We start from the raw sequence: 15,405 nt of genomic DNA on the forward strand, positions 1-15,405 counted from the left end.
TGCTCCATGACCCTTGGCATCACAATGCTCCAAGCCCTTGTCATCACAATAATCCATTACATTTGTCATCACAATCTTCCATGACACTTGGCATCACAATGCTCCCTGCCATTATCATCACAATGGACCATGACATATGTCATCACAATGCTCCCTGACAGCTGTCTTCACAATACTCCATGAACTTATCATCACAATGCTCCAGGCCCTTGTCATGACAATACTCCACAAGCTTTTCATCAGAATGCTCCATGACCCTTGTCATTACAGTGCTCCATGACGCTCATCATCACAATTATCCATGGTCTTCTCATCACAATGTTCCAAGGTCTTGCCATCACAATGCTCCATTCGCTGGTCATCACCATGCTACATGTCCCTTGTCGAAACAATGCACCATGACACCTCTCGTCACAATGTTATATGTTCTTGTCATCACAGTTCTCCATGTATTTGTCATCGCAATGCTCCATGACACCTGTCATAGCAAGTTCCACGCGCTTGTCATCACAATGCTTCATGACCTTGTCATCGACATTCTCAGTGGCACTTGTCATGACAATGCTCCATGCCCTTGTCATCGCAATGATCCAAGACCTTGTCATCACAATCGCCCATGACACCTGGCCTCACAATGTTCCATGCAATTGTCATCACAATGGACCATGACATATATCATCACAATGCTAACTGACATCTGTCTTCACAATAATCCGTGACCTTGTCATCACAAGGCTCCATGCCCATATCATCACAATACGCCATGCCCACTGTCGTCACAGTAATCCTTGAAATTTGTCAGACCAATGCTTCATGCCCCTGTCATCACAATGTTCCACTCCCTTTCATCACAATGTACCATGACCCCTGTCATCACAATGCTCTTGACTCCAGTCATCACAATGCTTCATAAAATTTGTCATCACAATGGACCATGCCCTCATCATCAGGAGGCTCTGTTACATTTGTCACCACAATGCTCCATGAACTTTTCACCACAATGTTCTCTGTCACTTGTCATCACAGTGTCCCATGACTTTGGCAGCACAATGCTCCATGACCCATGTCATCACAATGCGCCATGCACTTGTCATCACAATGCTCCACAACCTTGTCATCACAATGCTCCACAAACTTGTCATCACAATGCTCCATGCACTTCTCATCAAAATGCTCTGTCACCACTGATCTCTCAATGTTCCATCCCTAGTCATCACAGTACACCCTCACCCATGTCATCACAATGTTCCAAGACCCCTGTCATCACAATGTTACATGACCATATCATCACATTGCTCCATGACACCTAACATCAAAAGGTTCCATAACCCCTGTCATCAAAATGCTCTATGACCCTTTTCATCTCAAGGATCCTTGACCCCTTACATCACAATGTTCCCTAAACTGTGTCAGCACAATATTCCATGTCCCTTTTCATCAAATGGCTCCGAGATCATGTCATCACCATGCTCCCTGCCCTTCTCATCACAATGCACCACGCCCTTTTCATCAAAATGCTCCATAACATTTGTCATCACAAAGCTCCATGACACTTGCCATCAAAATGCTCCATGCCATTGTCATCATATTGCTCCATGAACACTCTCATCACATTGCTCAATGCCCTTGTCATCACAAAGCCCTATGACGCTTGTCATCGCAATGCTCGATGCCCTTCTCATCACAATGCTCCATGCTCTTTTCTTTACAATCTTCCATGACCCATGTATCACAGTGTTCTGTGCCCTTGTCATCACAATGATCCTTTCCCACTCTCATCCCAGTAAGACATGAAACTTTTCAGACAAATGCTCCATGCCCTTGTCGTCACAAGCCTCCATTTCCCCTGTCAAAACAATGTTCCATGACCCTTGCCAGTATAGTGTTCCACGGCCTTGTCATCACAATGCTCCAAAACCCCTGTAATCACAATGCTCCATGCCCTTGTCATCACAAAGCTCCATGACGCAAGTCATCAGAATGCTCCATGGCCTTCTCATTACAATGCTCCCAGCTCTTGTCATCACAATTCTCCAAGACCAATTTAATCACAATCCTCCATGCCCCTCTTCATCTGAATGCTCCATGAACCCTGTCCTCAAAATGCACCATGCCCATCATCAGAATGCTTCATGCTATTGTCATCACAATGAAATCAAAATGCTCCATGACCTCTGTCATCACAATGCTCCAAACCCTATAGATCACGACGTCCCAGAACACTTGTCATAACAATGCACAATGATGATTGCCATCAAAATTATCCATGGTCTTCTCAGCACAATGCTCCATGACATTTGTCATCACAATGCTCAATACACTTGTCATCACAATGCTCAATAACACTTGTCGTAGTATGCTCCTTGAACGCTGTCATGACAAGGCTCCATGCCTTTGTCATCACAATGTCCCATGCCCCTTTCCATGTCAATTCTCCATGAACCCTGTCATCCCAATGCACCATGCCCATCATCATAATGCTTCATGCTCTTATCATCACAATGAAATCCAAATGTTACATGCCCTCTGTCATCACAATGCTCCAAAACCTTGTGATCACAATATTCCATAACAATGGTCATCACAATGCCCATGACACTCATCATCACAATTACCCATGGTCTTCTCATCACAATGCTCCATGAACTTTGTCATCACAATGCTCAATGCACTTGTTATCACAATGCTCCCTGACACTTGTTGTCAGTATGCTCCTTGAACCCTGTCATGACGAGGCTCGACGCCTTTTTCATCACAATGATCCATACCTTTTTCATCAAAATGCTCCATGTCCCCTGTCATTACAATGTTACATGACCATATCATCACATTGCTCCTTGACCGCTAACATCAAAATGTTCCATAACCCCTGTCATCAAAATGCTCTATGACCCTATTCATCTCAAGAATCCTTGACCCCTTACATCACAATGTTCCCTAAACACTGTCAACAAAATATACCATGTCCCTTTTCATCAAATGGCTCCGTAATCATGTCAACACCATGCTCCCTGCCCTTCTCATCACAATGCACCACGCCCTTTTCATCAAAATGCTCCATGACACTTGCCATCACAATAATCCATTCCCTTGTCATCTCATTGCTCTATGACCACTGTAATCACAATGCTTCATGACGCTTGTCATCACAGTGCTCCATGACACTCGTCATCCCAATGCTCCATGCCTTCATCAGCAAAATGCTACATGACCTTGTCATCCCGATGCTCAATGCACTTGTCATCACAATACTCCTTTCCCATTGTGACCACAATCCTCCATGAAACTTGGGATCACCTTGCTTTCTACCCTTGTCAACACAATGCTCCATGCTCCTTGAAATCAAAATGATCCATGACTTCTGTCATCACAATGCTCCACACACTTGTGATCACTATGTTCCATAAAACTGGTCATCATAGCACTCCATCATGCCTGTCATCACAATATTCCATGCCCTTGTCATCACAATGTTCCATGATATTTGTCATCACAATTCTCAGTACACTTGTCATCACAATGCTCGCTGACAATTGTCAGAAGTCTCCTTGAAGTCAGTCGTGAAATAGCTCCATGTGTTTTTCATCACAATGCTCCATGCCATTGTCATCACAATTCTCCATGCCCTTTGTCATAACAACGCTACATGATGCCTGTTCTCACAATATCCCATGCCCTTGTCATCACAATGCTCTATGACATGTTTCATCACAATGCTCATAACACTTGTCATCCACATGATCCTTGACACTTGTCAGAAGGCTCCTTGAAATCTGTCATGAAATACCTCCATGCCTTTTTCATCACAATACTCCATTCCCTTATCATCACAATGCTCTATGCCCTTGCCATCACAATGATCCAAGCCCTTGTCATGACAATGTACCATGATATGTGTCATCACAATGCTCCCTGACACCTCTCTACTCAATACTCCATGACATTGTAATCACAGTGCTCCATGCCCTAGTCATCACAATGTGCCATGCACACTGTCATCAAAATAATCCATGAAACTTGTCAGTCCAATGCTCCATGACTCTGTATTCACAATGCTCTATGCCGTTTTCAGCAAAATGCTCCAAGCCCTTGTCACCACAATGCTCCATTACCTTTGTCATCATAATCCTCCATGACCCTTGGCATCACAATGCTCCATTCCATTGTCATCAAAATGGACGGACTTATGTCATCACAATGCTTCATGACACATGACATCAGAATGCTCCAGGGTATTCTCAAAAAAATGCTCCATGATATTGTCATTACAATGCTCCATGACCCTTTTCATCACAACGCTCCATGACGCCTTTCATTACAATATTACATGTCCTTGTCATCACAATTCTCCATGATCAATGCCATCACAATGCTCAATACACTTGTCATCACAATGCTCCCTGACACTTGTCAGAAGTCTCCTTGAACTCTGTCATGAAACAGCTCAATGCCTTTTCATCACAATGTTCCATTCCATTGTCATCACAATGCTTCTTGACACTTGTCATCAGAATGCTCCAATCCCTTGTCATCACAATGCTCCATTTCATTTTCATCACAATCCTCCATGACACTTGGCATCACATTGCTCCATGCCATTGTCATCACAATGGACCATGACATATATCATCACAATGCACACTGACAACAGTTTTCACAAAACTCCATGAACTTGACATTACAATTCACCAGGCCCTTGTCACCACAAGGCTCCATGCCCTTGTCCTCACAATGCTCCATGACCTATTTAATGAAAATTCTCCTTGACTCCAGTCATCACAATGCTTCATGACATTTGTCATCACAATTGTCCTTGTCCTCGTCATCAGAAGACTCTGTGACTTATGTCACCACAATGCTCCATGAAATTCTCATCACAATGCTCTCTGACCCTTGTCATCACAATGCTCCATGCCGTTGTCACCACCATGCTCCATGACCCTTGTCATCACAAATATCTATGCACTTGACAGCACAATGTTCCATGACCCGTGTCATCACAAAATGCCATGCGATTGTCATCATAATGCTCCACAACATTGTCATCACAATGCTCCATAAACGATGTCATCATAATGCTCCATGCACTTTTCATCAAAATGCTCTCTCACCACTGATATCAGAGTGTTCCATCACTAGTCATCACTATACTCCCTCACTGCTGTCATCACAATGTTCCTTGACCCCTGTCATCGCAATGCTACATGACCATATCATCAAAATGTTCCATGACCCCTGAAAACACAATGTTCCATTACCCCTGTCATCAAAATGCTCTTGGACACTTTTCATCTCAATGCTCCATGAACCCTGTCATCACAATGTACCATGCCCATAAACATAATGCTTCATACTATTGTCATCACAATGAAATCAAAATGCTCCATGACCCTTGTCATCACAATGCTCCAAGCCCTTGGCATCACAATTATCCATTATCTTTGTCATCATAATCCTCCATGATACTTGGCATCACAATGCTCCATGCCATTCTCATCACAAGGGACCGGACATATGTCATCACAATGCTCCAAGACACATGACATCAGAATGCTGCAGGGAATTCTCAACAAATAGCTCCATTCCATTGTCATCACAATGCTCCATGACCCTTGTCATCACAAGGCTCCATGATGCCTGTCATCACAATATTCCATGTCCTTGTCATCACAATGCTCCATGACCATTGTCATCACAATGCTCAATACACTTGTCACCAAAATGATCCCTGAATCTTTTCAGAAGTCTCCTTAAATTCTGTCATGACATATCTCAATGCTTTTTTCAACACAATGCTCCATGCTTTTATCATCACAATGCACCATGCCATTGTCATCACAATGCTTCATGCCGCTTGTCATCAGAATGCTCCAATCCCTTGTCATCACAATGTTCCATTACCTTTGTCATCACAATCCTCCATTACTCTTGGCATCACAATACTCCATGCCATTTTCATCACAATGGACCATGACATATATCATCACAATGCTTCCTGTCAACTGTCTTAACAAACTTCATGAACTTCTCATCACAATGCTCCAGGACCTTGTCATCACAATGCTCCATGCCCTTGTCATCACAATGCTCCATGACCTTATTTATGAAAATTCTCCGTGACTCCAGTCATCACTATGCTTCATGACATTTGTCATCACAATTGTCCATGTCCTGTTCATCACAAGACTCTGTGACTTATGTCACCACAATGCTCCATGAACTTCTCATCACAATGCTCTCTGACCCTTGTCATCACAATGCTCCATGACCCTTGTCATTATAGTTGTCTTTGCACCTGTAAGCACAATGCTCCATGACCCATGTAATCACAATATGCCATGTGCTTGTCATCATAATGCTTCACAACCTTTTCTTCCCAATGCTCCATGCACTTTTCATCAAAATGCTCTCTCACCACTGATATCAGAGTGTTCCATCACTAGTCATCACTATACTCCCTCACCCCTGTCATCACAATGTTCCATGACCCCAGTCATCGCAATGCTACATGACCTTATCATCAAAATGCTCCATGACCCCCGACATCACAATGTTCCATAACCCCTGTCATCAAAATGCTCCATGAACCTTTTCATCTCAATGCTCCATGAACCCTGTCATCATAATGCACCATGCCCATCATCATAATCCTTCATGCTATTTTCATCACAATGAAATCAGAATGCTCCATGACCTCTGTCATCAAAATGCTCCAAACCCATGTGATCAGAATGTTCCATAACCCTTGTCTTCACAACGCCCCATGACACTCGTCATAACAATTATCCATGTTCTTCTCATCACAATGCTTCATGAACTTTGTCATCACAATGTTCAATATACTTGTCATCACAATGCTCCGCGACACTTTTCGTCAGTATGCTCCTTGAACCCGTTCATGATAAGGCTCTATGTATTTTTCATCACAGTGATCAATACTGTTTTCTTCAAATTGCTCCATGACCCCAGTAATCACAATGCTCCATGACCCGTTTCATCAGAATGCTCCATGAGACTTGTCATCACAAGGCTCCAAGGTCTTCTCATCACAATGCTCCAGGAACTTTTCATCACAATCTCCATTCACTTGTCATAACAATGCTCCATTACCATGTCATCACAATACGCCATGAACATTTTCAGCCCAATGCTCCATGACCTTCTCATCACAATGCTCCATGACACCTGTCATCACAATGCTCCATGACGCCTGTCATTAAAATGCTCCATGACCCTTGCCATCACAATAATCCATTCCCTTGTCATCTCATTGCTCCAAGACCACTGTAATCGCAATGCTCCATGACGCTAGTCATAACAGTGCTCTATGACACTTGAAATCCCAATGCTCCATGCCTTCATCAGCAAAATGCTACATGCCCTTGTCATCACAATGCTCCATGACATTTGTCATCACAATTCTCAATACACTTGTCCTCACAATGCTCGCTGACAATTGTCAGATGTCTCCTTTAAGTCACTCGTGAAATAGCTCCATGACTTTTTCATCACAGTGCTCCATGCCATTGTCATCACAATGCTCCATGCCCCTTGTCATAACAACTCTCCATGATGCCTGTCATCACAATATCCCATGCCCTGGTCATCACAATGCTCTATGACATGTGTCATCACAATGCTCAAAACACTTGTCATCCAAATGCTCCCTGACACTTGTCAGAAGGCACCTTGAAATCTGTCATGAAATAGCTCATGCCTTTTTCATCACAATGTTCCATTCCCTTATCATCACAATGCTCCATGCCCTTGTCATCACAAAGCTCCAAGCCCTTTTCATCACAATGGACCATGATATATGTCCTCACAATGCTCCCTGACACCTCTCTATATAATACTCCATGACCTTGTAATCACAGTGCTCCATGCCCTAGTCATCACAATGTGCCATGCGCACTGTCATCACAATAATCCATGAAACTTTCAGACCAATGCTCCATGACTCTGTAATCACAATGTTCTATGCCGTTGTCAGCACAATGCTCCAAGCCCTTGTCACCACAATGCTCCATTACCTTTGTCATCATAATCCTCCATGACACTTGGCATCACAATGCTCCATGCCATTGTCATCACAATGGACAGACATATGTCATCACAATGCTTCATGACACATGATATCAGAATGCTCCAGGGGATTCTCAACAAAATGCTCCATGCCATTGTCATTACAATGCTCCATCACCCTGGTCATCACAACGCTCCATGATGCCTTTCATTACAATATTCCATGTCCTTGTCATCTCAATGTTCCATGACCAATGTCATCACAATGCTCAATACACTTGTCATCACAATGCTCCCTGACACTTGTCAGAAGTCTCCTTGCACTCTTTCATGAAACATCTCAATGCCTTATCAACACAATGGTCCATGCCATTGTCATCTCAATGCTTCTTGACCCTTGTCATCAGAATGCTCCAATCCCTTGTCATCACAATGTTCCATTACCTTTGTCATCACAATCCTCCATTACTCTTGGCATCACAATGCTCCATGCCATTGTCATCACAATGGACCATGACATATATCATCACCATGTTCCCTGACCACTGTCTTAACAAAACTCCATGAAATTCTCATCACAATGCTCCAGGACCTTATCATCACAATGCTCCATGCCCTTGTCATCACAATGCTCCATGACCTTATTTATGAAAATTCTCCGTGACTCCAGTCATCACAATGCTTCATGACATTTGTCATCACAATTGTCCATGTCCTCGTCATCACAAGACTCTGTGACTTATGTCACCACAATGCTCCATGAACTTCTCATCACAATGCCCTCTGACTTTTGTCATCACAATGCTCCATGACCCTTGTCATCATAGTTGTCTTTGCACTTGTCAGCACAATGCTCCATGACACATGCAATCACAATATGCCATGTGCTTGTCATCTTAATTCTTCACGACCTTGTCATCCCAATGCTCCATGCACTTTTCATCAAAATGCTCTCTCACCACTGATATCAGAGTGTTCCATCACTAGTCATCACTATACTCCCTCACCCCTGTCATCACAATGTTCCATGATACCTGTCATCGCAATGCTACATGACCTTATCTTCAAAATGCTCCATGACCCCCGACATCACAATGTTCCATAACCCTGTCATCAAAATGCTCCATGAACCTTTTCATCTCAATGCTCCATGAACCCTGTCATCACAATGCACCATGCCCATCATCATAATCCTTCATGCTATTTTCATCACAATGAAATCAGAATGCTCCATGACCTCTGTCATCAAAATGCTCCAAACCCTTGTGATCACAATGTTCCATAACCCTTGTCTTCACAACGCCCCATGACACTCGTCATAACAATTATCCATGTTCTTCTCATCACAATGCTTCATGAACTTTGTCATCACAATGTTCAATATACTTGTCATCACAATGCTCCCCGACACTTTTCGTCAGTATGCTCCTTGAACCCGTTCATGATAAGGCTCTATGTATTTTTCATCACAGTGATCAATACCGTTTTCTTCAAATTGCTCCATGACCCCTGTAATCACAATGCTCCATGACCCGTTTCATCAGAATGCTCCATGAGACTTGTCATCACAAGGCTCCAAGGACTTCTCATCACAATGCTCCAGGAACTTTTCATCACAATCTCCATTCACTTGTCATAACAGTGCTCCATGACCATGTCATCACAATACTCCATGAACATTTTCAGCCCAATGCTCCATGACCTTCTCATCACAATGCTCCATGACACCTGTCATCACAATGCTCCATGACGCCTGTCATGAAAATGCTCCATGACACTTGCCATCACAATAATCCATTCCCGTGTCATCACATTGCTCTATGACATGTGTCATCACAATGCTCAAAACACTTGTCATCCAAATATTCCCTGACACTTGTTAAAGGCTCCTTGAAATCTGTCATGAAATAGCTCCATGCCTTTTTCATCACAATGCTCCATTCCCTTATCATCACAATGCTCCATGCCCTTGCCATCACAATGCTCCAAGCCCTTGTCATCACAATGGACCATGATATATGTCATCACAATGCTCCTGACACCTCTCTACACAATACTCCATGACCTTGTAATCTCAGTGCTCCATGCCCTAGTCATCACAATGTGCCATGCGCAATGTCATCACAATAATCCATGAAACTTGTCAGACCAATGCTCCATGACTCTGTAATCTAAATGCTCTATGCCGTTGTCAACACAATGCTCCAAGCCCTTGTCACCACAATGCTCCATTACCTTTGTCATCATAATCCTCCCTGACACTTGGCATCACAATGTTCAATGCCATTGTCATCACAATGGACGGACATATGTCATCACAATGCTTCATGTCACATGACATCAGAATGCTCCAGGGGATTCTCAACAAAATGCTCCATGCCATTGTCATCACAAGGCTCCATGACCAATGCCATCACAATGCTCAATACACTTGTCAACAGAATGCTCCCTGACACTTGTCAGAAGTCTCCTTGAACTCTGTCATGAAACAGCTCAATGCCTTTTCATCACAATGGTCCATGCCATTGTCATCACAATGCTTCTTGACACTTCTCATCAGAATGCTCCAATCCCTTGTCATCACAATGCTCCATTACCTTTGTCATCACATTCCTCCATGACCATTGGCATCACAATGCTCCATGCCATTGTCATCACAATGGACCATGACATATATCATCACAATGCTCCCTGACAACTGTCTTCACAAAACTCCATGACCTTGTCATCACAATTCACCAGACCCTTTTCATCACAATGCTCCAGGCCCTTGTCATCACAGTGCTCTATGCCACTTGTCATCCAATGCTCCAAGCCTTCTTCAGCAAAATGCTACATGAACTTGTCATCACGATGCTCCTTGCGCTTGTCATCACAATTCTCCATTCCCATTGTGACCACAATCCTCCATGAAACTTGGGATCACATTGCTTTCTACCCTTGTCATCACAATGCTCCATGCTCCTTGAAATCAAAATGATCCATGACTTCTGTCATCACAATGCTCCACACACTTGTGATCACAATGTTCCATAAAACTGGTCATCATAGCACTCCATCATGCCTGTCATCACAATATTCCATGCCCTTGTCATCACAATGCTCCATGACATTTGTCATCACAATTCTCAATACACTTTTCATCACAATGCTCGCTGACAATTTTCAGAAGTCTCCTTGAAGTCACTCGTGAAATAGCTCCATGCCTTTTTCATCACAGTGCTCCATGCCATTGTCATCACAATGCTCCATGCCCCTTGTCATAGAAACGCTCCATGATGCCTGTCATCACAATATCCCATGCCCTTTTCATCACAATGCTCTATGACATGTGTCATCACAATGCTCAAAACACTTGTCATCCAAATGCTCCCTGACACTTGTCAGAAGGCTCCTTGAAATCTGTCATGAAATAGCTCCATGCCTTTTTCATCACTATGTTCCATTCCCTTATCATCACAATGCTACATGCCCTTGCCATCACAATGCTCCAAGCCCTTGTCATCACAATGGACCATGATATATGTCATCACAATGCTCCTTGACACCTCTCTACACAATACTCCATGACCTTGTAATCACAGTGCTCCATGCCCTAGTCATCACAATGTTCCATGCGCACTGTCATCACAATAATCCATGAAATTTGTCAGACAAATGCTCCATGACTCTGTAATCACTATACTCTATGCCGTTGTCAGCACAATGCTCCAAGCCCTTGTCACCACAATGCTCCATTACCTTTGTCATCATAATCCTCCATGACACTTGGTATCACAATGCTCCATGCAATTGTCATTACAATGGACGGACATATGTCATCACAATGCTTCATGACACATGACATCAGAATGCTCCAGGGGATTCTCAACAAAATGTTCCATGCGATTGTCATTACAATGCTCCATGACCCTGGTCATCACAACGCTCCATGATGCCTTTCATTACAATATTCCATATCCTTGTTATCTCAATTCTCCATGACCAATGTCATCACAATGCTCAATACACTTGTCATCACAATGCTCCCTGACACTTGTCAGAAGTCTCCTTGAACTCTGTCAGGAAACAGCTCAATACCTTTTCATCACAATGGTCCATGCCATTGTTATCACAATGCTTCTTGACCATTGTCATCAGAATGCTCCAATCCCTTGTCCTCACAATGCTCCATTCCCTTTGTCATCACAATCCTCCATTACACTCAGCATCACATTGCTTCATGACATTGTCATCACAATGCTTCATGACGCTTGTCATTAGAATGCTCCAATCCCTTCTCATCACAATGTTCCATTACTTTGTCATCACAATTCTCCATTACTCTTGGCATCACAATGCTCCATGCCATGGTCTTCACAATGGACCATGACATATATCATCACCATGCTCCCAGACAACTGACTTAACAAACCTCTATGAACTTCTCATAACAATGCTCCAGGACCTTATCATCACAATGCTCCATGCCCTTGTCATCACAATGCTCCATGACCTTATTTATGAAAATTATCTGTGACTCCAGTCATCACAATGCTTCATGACATTTGTCATCACAATTGTCCATGTCCTCGTCATCACAAGACTCTGTGACTTATGCCACCACAATGCTCCATGAACTTCTCATCACAATGCTCTCTGACCCTTGTCATCACAATGCTCCATGCCCCTTGTCATCATAGTTGTCTTTGCACTTGTCAGCACAATGCTCCATGACCCATGTAATCAAAATGTGCAATGTGCTTGTCATCACAATGCTTCACACCCTTGTCTTCCCAATGCTCCATGCACTTTTCATCAAAATGCTCTCTCACCACTGATATCAGAGTGTTCCATCACTAGTCATCACTATACTCCCTCACCCCTGTCATCACAACGTTCCATGACCCCTGTCATCGCAATGCTACATGACCTTATCATCAAAATGCTCCATGACCCCCGACATCACAATGTTCCATAACCCCTGTCATCAAAATGCTCCATGACCCTTTTCATCTCAATGCTCCATGAACCCTGTCATCACAATGCACCATGCCCATTACCATAATGCTTCATGCTATTTTCATCACAATGAAATCAGAATGCTCCATGACCTCTGTCATCAAAATGCTCCAAACCCTTGTGATCACAATGTTCCATAACCCTTGTCTTCACAACGCCCCATGACACTCGTCATAACAATTGTCCATGTTCTTCTCATCACAATGCTTCATGAACTTTGTCATCACAATGTTCAATATACATGTCATCACAATGCTCCCCGACACTTTTCATCAGTATGCTCCTTGAACCCGTTCATGATAAGGCTCTATGTATTTTTCATCACAGTGATCAATACCGTTCTCTTCAAATTGCTCCATGACACCTGTAATCACAATGCTCCATGACCCGCTTCATCAGAATGCTCCATGAGACTTGTCATCACAAGGCTCTAAGGACTTCTCATCACAATGCTCCAGGAACTTTTCATCACAATCTCCATTCACTTGTCATCACAATGCTCCATGACCAATGCCATCACAATGCTCAATACACTTGTCATCACAATGCTCCCTGACACTTGTCAGAAGTCTCCTTGAAATCTGTCATGAAACAGCTCAATGCCTTTTCATCAAAATGGTCCATGCCATTGTCATCACAAAGCTTCTTGACCCTTGTCATCAGAATGCTCCAATCCCTTGTCATCACAATGCTCCATTTCCTTTGTCATCACAATCCTCCATGACCCTTGGCATCACATTGCTCCATGCCATTGTCATCACAAAGGACCATGACATATATCATCACAATGCTCCCTGACAACTGTCTTCACAAAACTCCATGACCTTGTCATCACAATTCACCAGGCCCTTGTCATCACAATGCTCCATGCCCTTGTCATCACAATGCTCCATGACCTTTTTTATGAAAATTCTCCGTGACTCCAGTCATCACAATGCTTCATGACATTTGTCATCACAATTGTCTTTGTCCTCGTCATCACAAGACTCTGTGACTTATGTCACCACAATGCTCCATGAAATTCTCATCACAATGTTCTCTGACCCTTGTCATCACAATGCACCATGCCGTTGTCACCACCATGTACCGTGACCCTTGGCATCACAATTGTCAATGCACTAGACAGCACAATGTTCCATGACCCGTGTCATCACAAAATGCCATGAACTTTCATCATAATGCTCCCCAACATTGTCATCACAATGCTCCATAAATGATGTCATCACAATACTCCATGCACTTTTCATCAAAATGCTCTCTCACCACTGATATCAGAGTGTTCCATTACTAGTCATCACTATACTCCTTCACTGCTGTCATCACAATGTTCCTTGACACTTGTCATCGCAATGCTACATGACCTTATCATCAAAATGCTCCATGACCCCTGATATCACAATGTTCCATAACCCCTGTCATCAAACTGCTCTTTGTCCCTATTCATCTCAATGCTCCATGAAACCTGTCATCACAATGCACCATGCCCATCATCATAATGCTTCATGCTATTGTCATCACAATGAAATCAAAATGATCCATGACCCTTGTCATCACAATGCTCCAAGCCCTTGGCATCACAATGCTCCATTACCTTTGTCATCATAATCCTCCATGACACTTGGCATCACAATGCTCCATGCCATTGTCATCACAAGGGACCGGACATATGTCATCACAATGCTCCATGACACATGACATCAGAATGATTCAGGGGATTCTCAACAAGTTGCTCCATTCCATTGTCATCACAATGCTCCATGACACTTGTCATCACAACGCTCCATGATGCCTGTCATCACAATATTCCATGTCCTAGTCATCACAATGCTACATGACCATTATCATCACAATGCTCAATACACTTGTCATCACAATGATCCCTGAAACTTGTCAGAAGTCTCCTTGAACTCTGTCATGACATATCTCAATGCATTTTTCAACACAATGCTCCATGCCCTTATCATCACAATGCTCCATGCCATTGTCATCACAAGGCTTCATGACGCTTGTCATCAGAATGCTCCAATCCTTTGTCATCACAATTTCCATTACCTTTGTCATCACTATGCTCCATTACTTTGGCATCACAATGCTCCATGCAATTGTCATCACAATGGACCATGACATATATCATAAAAATGCTCCCTGACAACTATCTTAACAAAACTCCATGAACTTCTCATCACAATGCTCCAGGACCATATCATCACAATGCTCCATGCCCTTGTCATCACAATGCTCCATGACCTTATTTATGAAAATTCTCCGTGACTCCAGTCATCACAATGCTTCATGACATTTGTCATCACAATTGTCCATTTCCTCGTCATCACAAGACTCTGTGACTTATGTCACCACAATGCTCCATGAACTTCTCAT

This window comes from Mesoplodon bidens (assembly GCF_964165515.1).
Source record: "Mesoplodon bidens genome assembly, chromosome: Y".
Taxonomy (NCBI): Eukaryota; Metazoa; Chordata; class Mammalia; order Artiodactyla; family Ziphiidae; genus Mesoplodon; species Mesoplodon bidens.